Source organism: Juglans regia, chromosome 2 (genome assembly GCF_001411555.2).
Source record: "Juglans regia cultivar Chandler chromosome 2, Walnut 2.0, whole genome shotgun sequence".
Taxonomy (NCBI): Eukaryota; Viridiplantae; Streptophyta; class Magnoliopsida; order Fagales; family Juglandaceae; genus Juglans; species Juglans regia.
The window spans coordinates 26,388,892-26,410,520 of NC_049902.1; the positions used below are offsets into that span (position 1 = coordinate 26,388,892).

General features: G+C 36.7%; 1 pseudogene; it reads right to left on the reverse strand.

Annotated features, from left to right (window-relative positions):
- Positions 1-2,741: 2,741 nt before the first annotated feature.
- Positions 2,742-11,293, reverse strand: LOC109002117 (annotated as a pseudogene).
- Positions 11,294-21,629: the final 10,336 nt, after the last annotated feature.

Genomic DNA, 21,629 nt, shown 5'->3' on the forward strand with positions numbered 1-21,629 from the left:
CGAGTTTATATAAATTTGTTCACGAGTCTAAATTGAATCGAGTCGAATTTATATGAATTTTATTCGTTTAATATTCAAACTTATATTAATATTTACAAATATCTCATTTATTGAATAAGTCGAGTTCAAATCGAGTATATATTAGCTCAACCTGCTATATTCATTTCTAGCCCTACCTATAAATGTTTTGATTTAAAATAAAAGCCACATTGGACGGTGTGGTGTAAGACTTCGAAATAGATTTTTTCTTAAAACAATAAGCCTTGATCCTGGGTCACTGTAGCATAGCTCCCACATTGATAGGTGTGTCTAGGGTGTGTTAATTCTGTATCGCTTGGACACTCTTTTAACAATAATAATTTTTGCTTTTTCAAATATCAATAGGTACCCAATCTCCTTAATTACTTTTTGAGTAAAGATATAGTTTTAAGATGTATAAATTTCATGCACTTATTTTAAAAAAATTTAGAGTTTATTCTTAAAAAAATAATAATGAACTTGCAAACCATAAAATTGCAAATATCATTTATCCTAATTTTTTTTTTTGGAAAGTTAATCATATACAACTTTGTTTGGATGTTGAGATGAGATAGGATGAGCATTATGTAAATATTAATAAAATATTTTGTGAATAGTTGTAAAATGCTTTATTTAAGATGTTTTATAAAATTTTGAGAAAGAATAGAAAAAAAGTTAAATAAAAATATATAAACTTAAAATATTATTAGAATATAATTTTTTAATATAATTTTAATTTAGGATTTGAAAAAATTGAATTTTTTGTGTGATTTATTTGAAAGTTTGAGAAAGTTATAATGATTAAATGAAAAAGTTAAAAATTAAAAAATATTTATATTTAAGCGGTGATTAAATGTTAAGATAAAATAAAATGAGATGAATTAAAATGATCTCAACATCCAAAGATGCCGAAAGTCTGCGTATTTTTTTTTTTTATACATGGAGAAGGGGATTCGATACTTAATTCTCTTAATGAAAAATCTAAGTATTGCCAATTAATCAAAAGATATTGGTGGAAGTCGACAGTAGTATTCCATCTCTATCCGTCTCCCTCTAAGAGCACTCTCATTGGATTAGCTAAATTAAAGTACATTTTTTATGAATGCAAGATAAATTTAGCATTTAGCTATTACATTCACATAAGTTTCTACATTGGAATAGTCATTTTTTCATTATATGACAATAAAATAATATAAGATGAATTTAACTTTGACTATTCACATCAAATCTCCAAATTAGATTATCCATTTATTCATTATATAGTAATGAGTAATTAATAATTTTGAAAATTTTTTAATTTTTTTAATTATGAATTTATTTTATTTTATCATATTTTACTATTCATAATATTATATATTAATTAGTAATTGTATTCTAATTATATTTTTTCAATTGTCATTTAAAATGGAGAGAGAAATAATTAATATTAAAAGGAGAGAGAAAGAAATAATATAAAAGGGATTTGATGAATGAATAGTGTGTTCCAAATTTAAAAATTAGTTTAGATTTTACTGTAGCTATATTCCAAATATTTAGAATATAGCTAATTCAATGTGAGGGATTTTATGACCTAATAGCTAAATTCTCATTGGATTAACTAGCTTTTAGCTAATCCAATGAGAATGCTCTAAGGTCCAGAAATATCACAGACTTCAACACGCTCTTGCTATTTTCTGGAGTTACGTACGTATATTGACGGCAGTGCAAATCAAGTTTCCTAATCTGGTTATTCCCGGTCTCAATTTTCAAGCTTAAAGTCCCAAACGAATACAGACGAAAACTTGCCCTATTGATCCGCAAACTCGGTCTGAGATTTTATTAATTTTTCTAGAAATTAAATATTGGTCAAGAAATATTTATATATGAGAAACAATAGAAAAGAAACGAATCGCGCAGATAACTTGTATTTTAAACATTGTTTATATATGTATATGAAGAAAAAAACATGGGAAAGATAGTTAGATGAATTCTAAATAGCCCCCAATTAATTACTATTTTTTTTTATAGTTATAATTTTTTATAAAAAAGATAGTTATAATTTTTGCCAAGAGCTTGATGGCCTAAATTTTAATGACATATAGCTCTGTTCTCCAAATTAAGTGCAATACGCGGTTAGAATTTTATACTATAGAAAGTGAGTCTCAACGATCTGATGATATATCAAAACAATCGACAACATCCGTTTAAAAATCCTATCTTCGTGCTTGGAATCACTCTATATATATACGAACCAAACATTTCTAGCTAATAAAAAATAGAGAAACACGTTGTCTACTAATAACATTATATATCCTAAACTATTTGAGACGGATGGATATAAATATAATTGCATGTAAAAGAATCTTAATGAATGACAAAATTAATACTAGCTACTTGCTAGCTGCTCATACAACAATTTTGATTTATTCATCATTAAATATCTCTATTACAAAGACTAGGCGAAAGGAAAATTATTCATAATAGAGGAATGCTACCGATCATCCCACGTCATATATTTTATATATTTTAAAATTATTTTATTATTATTATTTTTATTTTATTCTTGTTAATTAATTGAGTTATTTTATATATCATCTATATACCACATAATTATTATAGGAAAAATGAAAAAAATAAAAAATAAAATAAATGTGATATGTGATGTATGAGGATGATAAATATAATTATTTATAATAATATTCTTACTCGTCGTGATCAAACACTAGTTAGTACGTACTTGATCATCATGATCTCTTGGAAACCCTGACCTTCAAGCCAAGTTTCATATGCGGCATGACAGAAAGTAATTGAGAAATAGGATGTCCTTGAACCACTTGAATACGATAATTCCAAAGAATTGCAGGAACAATAGTCTTCATCTGAAAGAAAGCTAGGTCTTGACCCAAGCAGCTCCTAGGTCCTGAATTGAACGCAATGAATTTGTAAGATGGTATGTGCACGATTCCTTCTTTCTCAGAAATCCATCTCTCGGGTTTGAACTCCAAGCAATCATCTTCCCATATCCCTTCCATACTTCCCATTGAATAAAGTGACACCATTATCTTCGTGTTCGCATTAACGCGGTAGCCACTTGGAAGAACGTCTGGTTCAACGGAAAATTGTGATTGAAAGGTACTGATGGGTATAGCCGAAGAGCCTCGCAGATGGTTGCATGTAGATAAACTAGCTAGTTTGCTTTGCTCTTCTATGCTGAAAAGCCTCCACTTTCCATCATCTTTGGCTTGCAAATGTTCTTTGATCTCTTCTCGTATATTTTCTTCTGCTGAAGGGTGTGCGGCAATAAGCCAGAAAAGCCACATGAGACCTGCATTTACAGTGTCTTTCCCAGTTGCAATGAAATTGAATGAAATGTCTCTTAGATATCTGTCAGATCTTCTATAATCATCCATCTGTGCTACTCCTCCTTTCGCTTCTTCTTCTTCTTCTTCTTCTTCTTCTTCTTCTTGTTTTTCCATGCAAGCTGTTAGTAAATCAAAGTCTTCGTCCTTCCCATCTTCAACTTGCTCCATCTGGGATGTTTTGTGTCTAGAAAAATCTCCTTTCTTTGATGAAATGCGCTGGTATAAGAAAGGATCCAAGATCTCCATGGCACTTCTCAGCTTATTCTCTTCTCCTAGGTTAAACAATTTCTGCAACTTCCAAATGCTTTCTGGCACAATATGCCAGTAAAATATGGCCTCCTCTACTTCGCCAAATTCCTTTCTGTAATCAACTTTCGGTAATTCAATGGTAAGGCACTTTAGAACAAAATGTTAGACTTAAATAAAATTCTCTAATGCGGAATAACACTTTAGAAACGAGAATTAAAGGGTTTAATGCCAAGAAATCTTACCTCCAGCCATTGATGCAATTCACTGAAAAAGTTTCGGTTTTCACTGTGTTTGGCTCTTCCAAACTCTTCTCTACTCTATTTAGATGGTGTATTACCGAAGGGAATTGAGTGAGTGAGTTTGGGGACCAAACACATGTATTTATAGCCGAAATTCCCATCAAATTTCGGGTTTTACGTGTCCCACGTGATCCTATTTTCATGGGATCAATTTAAACTGATGGAGGAGTGTTGGACCACTTAAAGGACTCTTAAGATGATAGACTCCCACTCATGAACGTCTTCATGAGCAAGAATCGGTCAAAAAATAATTTAAATGTGTGAGAATCGGTCAACATTCTCCCACTTGGTCCACACTCCTGATCTTAAACCCATCAATAATCTTCATTTAAGTAATAAATACATGAATCATGGCGATAGGTCCTCTAATGACGAGTATTATCTTCCATGTATTACTATGTATTCATTCTTTATAATTTATGTGGGAACAATTTCTTAATGAATAAACCCTATGTTTATTCTTGGTCCAATACAGATAAATTTTCTCAAAAATAAATTAAGGTGCACATTAATATGAGAAAAGATCATCAAAATGATTAAGAATTTCATAAAAATAACATTGTTCATACAATGAAAAACTACATAATGGAACCAAGTCCCATATTCACTATATGATCCTTGAATTTCAACGGTGGCATGCCCTTAGTCAAAGGATCAGCGATCATTAGTTCAGTGCTTACGTGCTCAATGACCACTTTATTTTCTTTAACACGTTCCCTTATGGCTAAATATTTAATGTCGATGTGTTTACTCCGACTCCCACTTTTGTTATTCTTAGCCATAAAAACAGCAGCTGAATTGTCGCAATACATTCTCAATGGCCTAGAGATTGAATCCATAATTCTAAGCCCAGAAATGAAACTCTTAAGCCATACACCATGTGAAGTGGCCTCAAAACAAGAGACGAACTCTTTCTTTAACACGTTCCCTTATGGCTAAATATTTAATGTCGATGTGTTTACTCCGACTCCCACTTTTGTTATTCTTAGCCATAAAAACAGCAGCTGAATTGTCGCAATACATTCTCAATGGCCTAGAGATTGAATCCATAATTCTAAGCCCAGAAATGAAACTCTTAAGCCATACACCATGTGAAGTGGCCTCAAAACAAGAGACGAACTCGGCTTCCATAGTAGAAGTGGCAGTCAAAGTCTGCTTGGCACTCCTCCATGATATAGCTCCACCGGCCATCAAAAATATGTATCCTGATGTTGATTTGCGTGAATCAACACAGCCAGCAAAGTCAGAATCTGAGTAGCCAATTACTTCCAGATTGTCCGTTCGTCTATACATAAGCATGTATTCTTTGGTCCCTTGAAGGTACCTCATTACTTTCTTTGCAGCTCTCCAGTGGTCTAAACCTGGATTACTCTGATATCGTCCTAACATTCCCACAGCAAATGCAATGTCAGGTCTTGTACAGACCTGAGCATACATTAGGCTTCCGACAGCAGAAGCATATGGAATGTTCTTCATTTGTTCTCTTTCAAGGTCGTTCTTTGGGCATTGATTCAAATTGAACCTATCACCCTTCACAATGGGAGCTACACTTGGTGAACAATCCTTCATCCGATATCTCTCCAAAAATTTATTAATATAGGTTTCCTGAGACAGACCCAAGATGCCTCGAAATCTGTCTCTATGGATCTTAATGCCAATGACATAAGATGCCTCACCCATATCCTTCATATCAAAATTTTTAGAGAGGAATTGTTTCACTTCATGCAGCAAACCCTTATCATTGGTTGCTAGCAAAATGTCATCCACATATAAAACAAGAAAACATATTTTACTCCCACTGACCTTCTGGTATATACATTGATCCATAACGTTTTCTACAAAACCGAATGAAGAAATTACATTATGGAATTTCAAATACCATTGGCGAGATGCTTGTTTTAAACCGTATATGGATTTCTTAAGCTTGCAAACCAATTGCTCACCATCACTAGAGGGGAATCCTTCAGGCTGTTTCATGTAAACCTCCTCCTCTAGATCTCCATTGAGAAATGCTGTTTTCACATCCATTTGTTGCAATTCAAAATCAAAATGGGCTACTAATGCCAAAATAACACGCAATGAATCTTTCTTAGATACGGGAGAGAAAGTCTCCGTGTAATCGATTCCTTCTTTCTGAGTGAATCCCTTAGCAACGAGTCTTGCCTTGTATCTCTCAATGTTGCCTAATGAGTCTCTTTTGGTTTTAAAGACCCATTTACATCCAATGGCTTTTACACCATTAGGCAACTCAACAAGATCCCAGACTTCGTTACTCTTCATGGAATTCATCTCTTCCTTCATGGCATTGTACCATAATTCTGATTCTTTGCAACTCATGGCTTGTGAAAATAACTCGGGATCATTTTCGGCTCCAATGTTATAGTCAGATTCTTGCAGATACACAACATAATCACTAGGAATTGCTGATCTTCTTGCTCTAACAGATCTTCTTAATGTTGCACCATCATCTTCCTGAGAAGTAGTATGTGGTTCAACTGGTTGTTCAAAAGTTGTTGGCAACTCTTGAACTACCTGATCTACTAGAGTGTCGTTAGCAACTTGTGGAACTTCAATGATTGGTAGTTCAACACCAGTTGGTACTTGAGGGGTGTTGTAAACAATAACCAATCTATCACTTGAAGTGGAAGGTTGAGATTCTGAATGATCATTCTCAGGAACTATGTTCCTGGTTTGATCGCTCCCACTGATCAAGTCATTCTCAAGAAACTTTGCATTTCTTGATTCCACAATCCTAGTACTGTGAGATGGACAATAAAATCTATAACCTTTAGACCTTTCAGCATATCCAATGAAATACCCACTAATGGTCCTTGGGTCTAGTTTCTTCTCTTGTGGATTATAAATTCTCACCTCAGACGGGCATCCCCAAACGCGCATATGTCGCAAACTCGGTTTCCAACCTTTCCATAATTCAAATGGCGTTTTAGAAACAGCCTTGGTTGGAACTCGGTTTAATATATACACTGCCGTCTTAAGTGTTTCAACCCACAATGATTTAGGAAGATTGGAGCTGCTAAGCATACTCCGCACCATGTCCAATAATGTTCGGTTTCTTCTTTCTGCTACACCATTCTGGTCCGGTGAACCAGGCATGGTGTATTGGGCAACAATCCCATGCTCTTGAAGAAACTTTGCAAATGGCCCAGGTGCTTGTCCATTCTCAGTGTATCTACCATAATATTCTCCACCTCTATCTGATCTCACGATCTTAATTTGTTTACCGCATTGTTTCTCTACTTCAGCCTTAAAGATTTTAAAGGCATCTAATGCTTCGTTCTTGTTATGAAGCATGTAGAGATACATATATCGTGAGTAATCATCTATAAAAGAGATGAAGTATTTCTGACCATATGAGTCCATGTCTGGACTACATATATCAGTATGTATGATCTCTAATATGTCTGAACTCCTATTGGCACCTTTCTTTGACTTGTTGGTCTGCTTTCCCTTTATGCAGTCCACACAAGTCTCAAAATCAGAAAAATCTAGAGTATTAAGTACCCCTTCATTTACTAATCTTTTAATCCTATCTATGGAGATATGGCCTAATCTCCGGTGCCATAATTTAGAGGAATCCTCATTAATAACACATCTTTTAGTGCCAGTGTGAACATGCATTGAATCATAAGTGGTGTTGTTTTGTAAATTAATGCAGTAAAGACCATCAGACAAAGTACCATTCCCAACACAATCAGATTTATAAAATAAACTGAATGATGAATTTGAAAAATTAAAGGAATATTCAAAAGGTACTAGTCTTGAAACTGAAATCAAGTTTCTAGAAAAACTTGGAACATAAAAGGTCTTCTCCAACTTTAAAACAAAACCACTAGATAAAATTAAATAGCAAGTTCCAACAGCTTCCACATGCGAGCCCATCTTGTTTCCTGATAAGATGCTTCGCTCACTTCCCACTGGCTTCCTTAGGTTTTGCAAACCCTGCAAGAATTCGAAATGTGGATTGTTGATCCAGAATCAATCCACCATGTGTTAATATTGACATTAACCATATTAGATTCATAACAAACAAGTGAGGTCGAATTACCTTTGTCTGCAAGCCATTTCTGGAATTTGGCGCATTCCTTCTTCATGTGTCCCTTCTTTTTACAGAAGAAACACTTGGAATCTTTCTTAATACCACCTTGCGGAGGTATTTTGCCTTTTCCCTTCAGTTTGGCTTGATTTTTGCCCTTTCCATGCGTTGCCAGCATTGCACTTTCACCCTGTTCCATCATCAGTCTCCCTTCCTCTTGAACACACATGGTCATGAGTTCATTAATTGACCATTTATCCTTATGTGTGTTGTAAGAGATTTTGAAGGGTCCATATTGATGCGGGAGTGTGTTCAGGATGTAGTGCACTAGGAAGGACTCCGACATTTCAACCTCGAGTTTCTTCAATTGAGCCACATTGTCCCTCATTTGCATGATGTGCTCACGCACACCTTTCACACTGGTGAGTCTTAGGGATGAGAACTTCATAATTAGGGTGCTTGCTAGAGCCTTGTCTGAAGTGACAAATTGTTCATCAATGGCTTTTAGCAAGTCTCGGACCTTTTCATGCTGATCGACAGAACCACGAATACCAGCTGATATTCTAGTCTTAATGAACATCATGCTTAGGCGATTAGATCGCTCCCATCGCTCATAAAGTGCGATGTCTGCTGCATTACTGGTATCAGTTACAGCTGGTGGTTTGTCTTTCCTAATAGCATAATCTATATCCATCCACCCTAAATGAAGAAGAATTCTCTCCTTCCAGACCTTATAGTTATCTCCCTTAAGTTCAGGGATATCATAACGAATATCAGAGAAATTTGTAGGTTGTGAAACTGCATATAGATTACATGTTTATGTTAAAATTGAGGCCTAAATAAATATTCATGTTTTACCAATGTAAATCATGCCTAAAAATTGAATCTAAGGACATAAAATTGCCTGTGGGCTAAATTTTAATACCAGTAGATCCAATTAATCTATATGATAGAATTTTATCAATATTATTACTTAATTCATAATTCTAAAAGGTATATTATGAATTTCATGTGTATTCTATCTTAGACTTTTATGATAAAACTATCAAATTATTTACTTCATTCATAATTCCTGTGGGTAATTTATGAATAACTTGATATTTTATCCTAATTAATAATATAAATATAATAAAAATTCCTGTGGGATAAAATTTATTATATTTATGTATAATTAATTACAATTAATGTCTAATATTCCTTATGTGATCCTAATCAATCATTATAATTTTACTTAATTAAAGATGCTGTGGCTATTCTCTAATTAACATAAAACTATATGGATCACTAGACATTTAAATTGCATAAGACTAGCTTAATATTATGAATTACATAATTTTAACTAATACTCACATGTTATAACTATGCACAAAAGATTCATAATATAAGCATAAATATTGCACAATCTAGATTATAATATTATGCATAACATTTAATCACATGCTCTAAATTATATACTCATCAAAAATTGCATGTAAAAAGCAAAAATTAATCAATTTATGCAAACTAAATATGAGCATAATAAACAAATATCCTCAATGCATATAATTAAAAATAAAAATAAAAAATTATAAGCACAATGGGCATAAACCCAAAAACCCACTATTCAACCCATTTAAAAATGGGAAAAAAAAAAATTTACTTTTTTTTTTTTTTTTGCACCAAGTAAACGACATGTCGTTTTTCTAGAATGAAAAAACGACGTGTCGTTTTGCCCATTTCTTAAAACACAGACAGCCTCTAAACGACATGTCGTTTTACTGAAACTCAAAACGACATGTCGTTTACCTTCAGGCTTGATAAACGACTACCGAATAAAACGACATGTCGTTTTCATCAATTGAAAAACGACGTGTCGTTTTTGTCATTACACTTGAACGGCCTCCGAAGTAAAACGACATGTCGTTTTCATTAAATTGAAAACGACGTGTCGTTTAGCGGTATACGGGAGTAGAGAACCTAATGCTAAACGACATGTCGTTTTCATCAAAGTTGAAAACGACCTGTCGTTTAGCAGAACCGAATGAAACATAAGCTGCCAAAACGACATGTCGTTTTCAACAAGCCTGAAAACGACATGTCGTTCGCGTCGTCTTCTACCTCCAGACGCAGCGCGATTTTCGCGTTTTACAGTGTTTTTTCACGTCAAAAATGATGTTTTTAATCACAGAAAGCTTAGAAAAAATATTTCTATATGATTTCTAAACTTCTTTCAAATTAAAAACGTCCAAAATCAAAACCCAAAAAAAATTTTCAATTCACGGCCAAAAAACAGAGGAACTCGGGTTTTTGTATTTAAACATCAAGACAGAGGATTTTAATGCTCTGATACCAACTGTTAGACTTAAATAAAATTCTCTAATGCGGAATAACACTTTAGAAACGAGAATTAAAGGGTTTAATGCCAAGAAATCTTACCTCCAGCCATTGATGCAATTCACTGAAAAAGTTTCGGTTTTCACTGTGTTTGGCTCTTCCAAACTCTTCTCTACTCTATTTAGATGGTGTATTACCGAAGGGAATTGAGTGAGTGAGTTTGGGGACCAAACACATGTATTTATAGCCGAAATTCCCATCAAATTTCGGGTTTTACGTGTCCCACGTGATCCTATTTTCATGGGATCAATTTAAACTGATGGAGGAGTGTTGGACCACTTAAAGGACTCTTAAGATGATAGACTCCCACTCATGAACGTCTTCATGAGCAAGAATCGGTCAAAAAATAATTTAAATGTGTGAGAATCGGTCAACACAAAACCCATCACCGAATGGCAGATATTATCGAAGGTGAACCACTGAAAAATATCTTGCAAGTCTACCGCAGTTTCTTGTCTCGACACATGCTCAAGAACAGGGAACATGTCTTGCGATACCTTTTGCCGCATAGATCTCTCTTGAAACAGCTGGAACTTCCTATGTTTAATAATCGAGTGAATCAACTTTCTGTAGAATTTCCACTACTCCGAGTCAGAATTGAGAACCACATCTCCAAAAGGCTCAAAAAGCTTCTTGAACTCAGATCCTTTAGTGTAGTTGGTGAAGTTTTGTGCCGTTATATAGCACACGTTCATTAGATCACAAGTGATCAAAAAGTCCATGTTAGCAAACCATGGCCTTTTGAACTCAAAAGTCCCACCATTTTGTTTCAAAACCTGATTGCATATTAATAGATATCCGATAACTTAAAGAAGCCCAGGCAGTATACCAATAAGAGGCCAGTTCGTGATTGGAGTAATTGTTCTCTTCCAACTCCAGATCAGACAAAGAGGAAGAAAACAAAGAAACGCCACAAATATCTGAACAAGAGCGTCGACATCAATAAGCATGGTGCCCATTATTAGAATATTGGCTGGAGCTGTATCGATCTTATAAGCTTTTGATGAATATTCGTAGGTGAAATATAAAGCAGGCTAGGTACGTCACCTGGGTTTCATAAAGTATGCACTCGGGATGATGTTTTTGGTTTCCGAACTTCCTATTTTTATAGTGCATTTGTCCTGGCCTGGCCCCATGGGTTTTCATATCATAGCATCGGGATTATGGCCGGCATCGCGTGTTGTTTAACCATTTTGGGTTGATTACTACGACAGGCACAGCTTTTATCTTGAGGAATAGTGGTGTAGGATGTAGGGGTCAGTCACTATTTAATTTTCGTATCTATAATTTTTTTTTTGGGCGATAGGAATATTTTTTTTTTTTTTTAGAATATAGAATAGTAATAGTAAATAACAGCTGAGGATTACGCGGCCACTCTTTACGTACAAGGGCAAACAAACAATTCAACATTCAAACCAATTAATGATCATCGATTGAAGAGTTTTCCACATTACGTCATTCAGTAATCATATGTATTATATAATTAATTACTTCGACTTATCTCAATTTATTCTTTTATATCGTTATAATTTTTTTAAGGGTGTTGCTGCTCATTTTGGTGACTTTGTACTTTCAAACTTACCACTAGTACAAATTATATTTTTTATTTATTTATTTTTTAAACATTGTTTAAATATTTTTTAAAAAATAAAAAATACACTACTTCATTAATAGTCAGTTCTTTAACCATTAAGAAAAAATAAAATAAAATACCTAAACAATACTTTGAAAGGTTAAACTCGAGACCAAGTATCATTTTCTATGAACATAGGTTGAAAAAAACCCTACCCCTTTTCTCTAAAGTTCCCAAAACTCCAGATCCATTGAAAGGGGGTGGGAGCTCCGACTCCTCCCCCCCTCCCTCTTCCTTTTCTTCTCTGTCCATTTTATTTCTGTGTAGTATTTTTTTGTTTTGTTTTTGTGTTTCTTAGGCCGAATAAGGGAAGATCGCCGTTCAAGTCTTTCTAGCCATCACATTTCTACACATGCCCCGCCAGCATGACGCCCAGCCGCCGATCTTCAAGACCTCCAAATCCAGCGTCCATCGGAGTGGAGCGTAGCCCGCACGCTTGGGACAAAGTTCCGGATATCGTTGGTGTGTGGCCTTCACGCGCCACCGAGGAGCCCTGTTAGACCCCCACGTCGAGTTGCCTCTAGGGAAGCAGCACATGCCCTAGTCATGATGGGGGAAGACACCTTGGCTAGGCCTCAACCATGCCTTGGCTCGTGGGAGACCACTCACGGGGCGCCCAGCATGCGGGCTAGCGAGGTTAGTGGGCAACTGCCCAAGAGCGCAGCCATGCGCGTGGCACAGCACGCACGCGCAAGTCAGCCCGCGCGTACAGCCATGCGTGCGGCACAGCACGCACTCGCAACTCAGCCCGCGCTTGCAGCCATGCACGTGGCACAGCCCATGCGCCTGGCATAGGGCGCAGTAGCGCGCCGCGCGCCCACGCACATTCCAGTGCGCAGGCTCGTGCGCACGCTAATTGGCCGCAAGGCCCTGCTCGCGCCCAAGTGCAGCAAGGCCGTGCGCACATCCTTGTGCTGCATGGCCAGACCAGCCAGCGCGCGCGCATGCACAGACCACCAGCATGCCGCACGCCAGCACCTGCCCAAGCCCACCATCCTGCCTCACGTCAGCGAGGTTAGTGGCATGCCCCCAGGCATGCCATCCAGTGCACGACTCCAGTCCGTGCCTTGCGGAGCAGGCCAGTGGCATGCCCACCAGGCATGCCATCCAGCGCATGGCTCCAGCCCATGCCTTGCAGCCAACGCCTAGGCCACCAGCCTAGGCCATGCCACGCACCACCATGGCTAACCTTCAGCAAGCCATGCCGCACCACTTGACCATGGACCAGCCCGAGACTACCATCCACCACCTTAGCCCATCATGGGCCATGCATGCCACGGCTAGACTTGGTCCATGACCACTATCATATTGTTTTCTTTATTTATTTTATTTTATTTATTTATTTTATTGAAGGGACCTATTGGAGGTTTCCAAATTATTTTTCTTATAACTAGAACCTTATGCAATTGCTTTAGGATCTTTTGGCAAAACTCTTAGTGAGAGAATACTTGTTTGAGAGATCATTTTTTGGTGCTTATGCACTTGGGCAATTTGGGTGCAATTCGTGAATCCCAAATTGATTTATCAATATATGAGGTTTATTCATTTCTTGTGCAATTCGTGAATCAAGATTTGATAATGTTTGTTGTTCATTTGTTTATTCAAGTGCAATAGTGTTCTACACTTTGTTCTTGAAAGCTCATCATTGTTCTTGAGGTTCTTCACCATTGTTGTTCTTCCAATCCTTTTGGCCCTAGATTTCGACCAACATAAGTGTTAGTCAACTTTCCATAAGTTGATTGACTCTCTCTTGTTGCCCTAGCCGAACATCATCTTTTGTCAAGCCAAGTCCAATTCGGCAAACACTTGCCATATTGAGACTTGCCTAGCCGCCCACTCTTCTTACCAAAATTAGTGTTCCTACATTTTGGGAACCCTAATTGACCACACTCTTACCATAGTCGGCCATATACACTTACCATTTGAGTTCCAAGAAATTAGGAAACTTTCTTAATTTCACTCAACTACCCAATTCGGCTAACCCTAGCCGCCCAACACATCATCCACATTCCAAACCCTAGCCGCCCATCTTACTTTCCCAAACCCTAAACACTAGTTCCAAGTGGCGCCAACCCTAGCTCCACACTAGTGTCGTGCGGCCCTACCATCTTCCTAGCCATACACTTCCTTGACCAAATCCCATCATCCCAACACTTATACTAGCCTAAACACTTAACCTCACTATCTCCTATTGGCCCTTTTGACCATCATTGAATGTGGACCAAGCAAGAGAGGAACAATGACTCGGTCACTTCAAGACTTCCATTGGATTGGCGAACCAAGTGTATGGGGACTAGATCGAGGTCCTTAACAAGCCCTCTCCTGATGCCACGCTCGGTTTCTGTGGAACCTCTGACTTCGGAACTTCCAAGTCTGATCGTCGGCTTTCCTCCCAGCGTGAACAGTTTCTGCACGAGCCAATGCCGACCCATTGTACACTGTTCATCCGTTTTTATTTTTTCTGTTTCTTTCTTGTTTCCGTTTAAGTGTTTTGTAGTTGTTTTGTTTCTGTTTTTGGTGTTGTTTTTGTTGACCCGAGTGAGGTTTGGGCCTTTGGATTGGACGTAATCCGGGGCAAGAGTCTTTCGAGAGTGGTGGGCGATGCTATGACCGGTGATTGTACGGCCGGGCTGTTGTGGTTCGTACGTAAGCTGGGTGCTCGTTCCACCACGGCTCGAGATGATGATACTTGCGGTGGGCGTGACGTCTGGGGTCTCACCAGTGCTTGTGGTCTTGTAGTTGTTAATGTGTTTATTTGTAGTTGTTTGTTAGTTTAGTTTTTAATAAAATAGGAATAGGCTATTGGATTTGATGTCCATAGCAGTGTCCCGTATTCTTCTTCCCTGGGAGGATAGAGAGGTCCTTTAAGTTCTATTTCACAGAGCGCTTTCTCTGTTATGAGAGAATTTGGTTAGAAGTTAAGACAATATCCGCCACAAAGAAATTTATATGTGGGGAAGCTCCAGAGCTGATGCGTAAGTTGGCTTATAGACTGGATTTTATATGTATTGGATTTTCTTGTATTGATAAGTCACATTTGTAACTTAAGTTTATTAATGAAATGAGTATGTTTCATTCAAAAAAAAAAAAGTATCATTTTCTATATATATATATATATACACATACATGAGAATTAATTTGTATAAATCTTAAAGAATCTAAATTGAAGTCTCCCTTTTAAAAAAATGGGAAAATATAAAATTTACTTTAAAAAATTATTGGTGGCTCTTGCACCATCCTATATCTAATTGTAAGGAAGTGGCTAGAGCGCCACCCTTCACGCTATTTACATGAAAATAGAAATTTAAATTTTAAACTTTTTATAAATAAAATCTTGTCAACGATAGGGAAAGTGTGATTTACACACCAACTACATGTATAGTTACAGTTCCTTGTTAGGTAGGGAAAACATAATTCAATTCCTGGGGGATCAAGCTAGCTAGCTAGCTAGTTAGGCGCTGGGCAATTTCTCATGTGATCCGCATAACCTTTTTCTTTTATAAAATATCTGCCGGAATGCTGCGATCAAAGTTATACCCGGATAAGGAAAAAAAAAAAAAAAAAACAGCAAAACACTAGGATTATTAATCTGAATTTCGATCTAGAAATCCGAGTATAACCAAACAAAAATCTAAATTTTAAATTTGAGCCAAAACTCGGATGAATTCAAATTTTTTAAAATCAAGATTCCGGATTTTGGGTTTTGGGAGGGGCAATCATTTTTATTTATTTATTTTTTAATTTGGGGGGGTGAAGTTGAATCTAAGACCTCCATTTTGAAGGTTTGAATGTTATGCCATGAGGCCATATACCTTTGGCATACTATCATTTTCATTTTTGACTGACTTTTCATGTACATAAAGAAGGTGTAAAATAGTACCATAGGTAGGCCTGTGCAAAAGAACATCATGACCCGACACGCCCGATAAGTCCGATGCGACCCGTCCGTTAAATTCGGATTCAACTAAACAGCGGGTTGCTATTTATCGGGCGAAACAGCAACCCGTCCGCTTCATCCACTTCATCTTTGTTTCAAACCTTACCCCCATTCATCTCTCTCTCCCACAACCCAGAAGAGTTTTGTATGGGAACTTACCAGCTATGACCAAAACCAACAATAAAACCAGAACCAAACAAAACTAATTAAGCAGCACGTACCCTTCTTGAAGGATACAATTCAAACACCGTACGGATTTATAAAGTATACAAGTCTTTAGAGTTTTGATTAGGGCATTTTATATCGAACAAAATTATATATAACATAATAACATTTTAGAAGCCTCAGTTTTGGATTTACAGAAATGTTTGTTTATCTAGTTTTTAGGATTGGTGCCTCAAGGACATATTTTAGACAGAGAAGAGTTCTGTTGGTTGTAAGTTTGTTTGTAAACATACTACTTTTTTTATTGGTAAATAAAATATTGTTGATGAGGCAAAAACCCATGTATATTAACAAGAGCATCTCCTGAGTGTGCTAGTTTAGTAATTTGTAAACACACTACTTACTATTGGACAACAGTTAAAGAAAAGTCAAATGCAATTACCACGTGACAATGCTTTCACAGCAGCAATATGCTTGGTTTTGCAATAGGTGAATTTGCAAATAGATATATTTCTATTCCATAAATGATATCTAGATGGTGATGCCATAACCCACTTTGAAAGTGTAAAGATTTATTCAAGAGTTCTTTTATATAGAACTCAAATAAAGAAATATGATAGCAAATATTCACGAACAGAACCAAACAAGATCCAACAAAATACAGAACCCCCTTTACAGAACCAAAAACATCAAGAAATAGAGTAATAATGAGAACAATAATCAAAGAAATAAAGAATAAAAGAAATAAAGAATCAACACAACTGCTTTACGTGGTTCGACCATAATGGTCTACATCCACGGCAGGAATGACCTCAAAGCTTTATTGATGATCAATGTCCTTCACAGAGAAGCCTCAGAATCACATGTATATACAAAGCCCTCACTCTCTCTCAAAAAATCACAGTGATTTTCCTCTCCAAGTGAAAACTCTAACAAACCCTAGATCCCCCCCCTCTCTGTTCTCCAAGAAACATATCGAAGCCTCTCAAAACAACAGAATGCCCAAAATGAGAATGAGTTAGGGTTTACAACACGGTAGCTATAAATATATAGGATAAAACAGATGTCTACAGGTGTATTGATCCAGTGGCATCAAATCCATACTACGACAGCTTCAAGCACAGGCATCTCACGTGAAAGCAGCTTCAGCCTTATTAACTTCAAGGGTCCTGATTTTGCCATTTGTCTCTCATCCATTCATTCATGTAAGTGAAACATATAAGACAAAAAATAAAAGGCAACAGATAAATATATTGACACGTTATTATAAATCTCCACCTTGGCAAAACATTTAGTTGCCAAGTGTTCACCAACCCTCATCATTGGCTAATTCCTGTATTGTCCCCCTAATGGGGACAGAGTCTAGACTTCCATACCAACCAAGTTCAGACAATGTCTGAACTTAAAACAAGGGAGAGATTTAGTCATCATACCTAAGGGGTTATCCTTAGTTGAGACCTTCTCCACACATACGATTTTTGATTCTATAACATCCCTAACAAAATGAAGCCTTATATCAATATGTTTGGACCTTTCATGGAAAACTTGATTTTTAGCGGTGTAATGTACTTTGGTTATCACAGTGTACTGTGATATTGCCATTGTAAATGTTTAACTCACTTGCAATACCTTTTAACCATATGGCCTCTTTTACAGCTTCAGTCAATACAATATATTCAGCCTTTGTGGTAGACAAAGCTACAATAGATTGTAAGTGTGATTTCCAGCTGATAGCTCCCCAAAAACCAATAAACACATACCTAGTTAAGGACTTCCTTGTGTCTACATTTCCTGCGAAATCAGAGTCTACAAAACCAGTTAGCTCATACCCCTTTTCAACATTATTTTTAAAATTGAGACCTAAATTAGTAGAGCTTGCCTGGTACCTTAGTACCCATTTAATGGCCTGCCACTGGGTTTTTCCTAGATTTCCCATAAATGTACTAAGAACACTCACAACATATGTTAAATCAGGTCTAGAACAAACCATTGCATGCATTATACTTCCCACCATGCTAGTAAAGGGAATTTATTGCATAAAACTAATATCAGGTTCTGTTTTAAGAGCCATATCTAAAGACAATTTAAAATGCTGACCTAAAGGGGTGTTGACAGGTTTTACATGTTCCATACCAAATCTCTTAGGAATTTTAGAAATGTAATTTTTCTGAGATAAGTGTAGCACTCTTGCATTCCTACCCCTTTCAATTTCCATTCCTAAAATTTTCTTAGCAGGACCCAGCTCCTTAATTTCAAACTCTGATTTTAACATGCATTTAACTTGTTCAATTAAATCAGTGTCTTTACAAGCAACCAACATGTCATCAACATACAAAAGGCGATAAACATAAATTCCTTTTTCTTTCTTGTAATAGACACAACTATCATAGCAACTCCTTTTAAAATTGTTACTAATCATGTGTGTATCAAACCTTTTATACCACTACCTAGGTGATTGTTTAAGACCATATAAAGATTTTTTAAAAAGACACACTTGATTATTTTTTATTTCATTTGTAAAACCTTCAGGAGGTTGCATGTAAATTTCTTCCTCAAGTTCTCCATGCAAAAAAGTAGTTTTAACATCCAATTGTTTTAGATGCAGATTTTCAAAAGCTGTGTAAACTAGCAGTAGTCTAATTGAGCTGTGTTTAACCACAGGAGAAAAGATTTCATTAAAGTCAATTCCTTCTCTTTGTGTAAAGCCTTTGGCTACTATCCTAGCCTTATACCCGATCCCTTCTATCCCTGGTATACTTTTCTTTTTCTTATAGATCCATTTTGATCCAACTAGTTTTATTCCTTGAGGTTTAGTCACTAGAACCCAAGTTTTATTCTTATTAAGAGATTCCATCTCCTCATGCATGGCTAAAATCCATTTAGAGGAGTCTTTGCTAATCATAGCCTCTTTATAGGACCTAGGTTCTTGATTAACAACCTCATCAGCTACAGTTATAGCAAACATGGTAAGTCTAGCTTGACCATACCTTATAGGTGGTTTAATAACTCTCTTTTGCCTATCTCTAACCAGGTTATAGGAGCTAACTCCATCTTGATCCATGTTCCTTGAGGTTTCTCCCTCAGAGTTACTACCTTCTCCAACTTCAGGTTCAGGTTGGGTGTTAACCTGCTCCACCTCAACCTACAACCCCTTTAAGGTGTTGTCAACTTCTAGGTTTGGTATATCTCCCCGTACCCGAGCAATTTGTGACTCATTAAAGGTCACATCATTGCTTATAATGCACCTGTACCTATCAAGTCCATCTACCCAAAGTTTGTACCCCTTAACCCCTTCAAGATACACTATAAAAATGAACTAAAATGCCCTAGGTTCCAGTTTATCAGTTTTTGAATGTGCATAAGCAACACACCCAAAAACTCTTAGATGGTCATATGAGGGGTTTCTAGACCATAATTCTTGAGGGGTTTTAAACCCTATTGCAGATGAGGGACACTTATTTATGAGGTGTACACCAGTAGTGGCAACTTCTGCCCAAAAGGTTTTGGGCAGTCTAGAATTGGACAACATGCACCTTACCCTTTCTAAGATGGTCCTATTTATTCTTTTAGCTAACTCATTCTGTTGAGGGGTTTCCCTCACTGTCTTATGCCTAAGGATTCCCTCTTTTCTACAGTACATGTTGAACTCATTAGACAAGAACTCTAAACCATTGTCAGTTCTTAGAACCTTGAGTTTTCTACCTACTTGGTTCTCCACTAAAGACTTCCACTCCTTGAATTTTTCAAAAGTGTCGCTTTTATTTTTTAAGATATAAATCCAGACATTTCTAGAGTAATCATCTACAAGAGATAGGAAGTAACTCCCTCTATTATGAGAACTTACTCTTGCTGGTCCCCAAAGGTCAGAATGGACATAGTCTAAAGTTTGTTTGGTGTTATGAGTTAAAACTAACCCTCTTGGCCTTTCCATAAATGCAATCTTCACAGAAGGGTAAATTGCTTAAGTTCTGGTCACTCAGCAGCCCCTGTTTTTGCAACTCTAAAAGCCCCCTCTGACTTACATGTCTAAGTCTCCTATGCCATAGCACGGATTGGTTCTCTACAGTGTTCTGTGTAGGGGATGCTTTCCCAACCACAGTTTTTCCAAGTAGTGTGTACAAACCATTTTTAATTACCCATTTCATAATAACTAGAGAATCTTTTGTAACCCTAAGAACCCCTGCCTCAGACTTGAAGGTATATATTGATAAATCAAGAATGCCAAGAGAAATTTCTCTTTAACTCAGGTATAAATCTGACTTCCCTTAAAACACTTTTAGTACCCTCATGCATTTTCAGTCTAACTGACCCTATACCCATGATTTTGTAGGACTTATTATTTTCTAGAATTACATGTCCCCCATTTGACTCAGAGAATGTTTCAAACCATTCTTTGATTGGACACATGAAAAGAACAACCAAAATACATTATCCATTCTGTTTTTGAGTCTACTTCACTCACAGTGAGAACCTCAGCACTCTCATATCCCTCTAACACCACAGAGGCATCCCCTGCCTCTTTAGGTTTGTTCTCAAAATTGTTTTTCCTTTCAGAGCAATCTTTCTTCAAATGCTCTTCCTTGTGACAATGAAAACATTTAAAATGTTTTCCTTTTGATTTAGACATAAATTTCTTAACATCATTTTTGCCCCTCTTCTCTCTCTTTTATGTTCTGCCCCTAACAGACAAGCCTTCCCCATGATTTTGTTTAGACTCCCCTCTATTTTGTAGTTCCCTAGTGTGAAGTATAGATTGTACTTCATCTAATGTAAGTGAGTCTCTACCAAACATTATAGTCTCTTTTAGGCTTTGGTATGATGAGTCCAAGGAAACCATCAAGAGGATGGCTTGATCCTCATCCTCCACCTTAATGTCTATGTTTACTAAATCTAAAATGATTTTGTTAAACTCATCAAGGTGCTGTTCTATTGGGGTTCCAGGAATCATTTTAAAGCTGTACAATTTGGTTTTTTTTTTTTTTTTTATGAAGTCTATTGGCTAAAGATTTGGTCATGTGAAGATTCTCTAGCTTCAGCCATATACCCGCAGCAGTGTCCTCACTGGCCACCTCTCTCAAGACTTTATCTCCAAGAGAGAGGATTAGGACACTGTGAGCTTTCTGAAGAATGTCCTTCTAGACAGTCTCCTTGTCTTCCTCTTTTAAAGAAGATCCCTTTTTTTTTTCACCAAGGAGGGCATCTTGCAGTCCATGTTGGACTAGCAATGCCCTCATCTCAATCCTCCATAGCCCAAAATCATTTTCACCCTTGAATTTTTCAATATCAAATCTCATGGCCCCCATCGACCTAGGCTCTAGATACCACTTGTAAAGATTTATTTGAGTTATGTATAAAAGAACTCTTGAATAAATCTTTACAGAAAGTTACTCCAGGTCATGTAAAATGTAGCCAATAACAACTTGAAGAAAATTTCCGCAGCATTGAGTTCTGGTACATTCAAAATCCACAAACATGTGGAATTGTTGGGACTTGGCGATAAGGGGACAAAACCAAAACTTTTCAGAAGGCAAACTAATGTAAATTTTAGGAAAATAAGGGA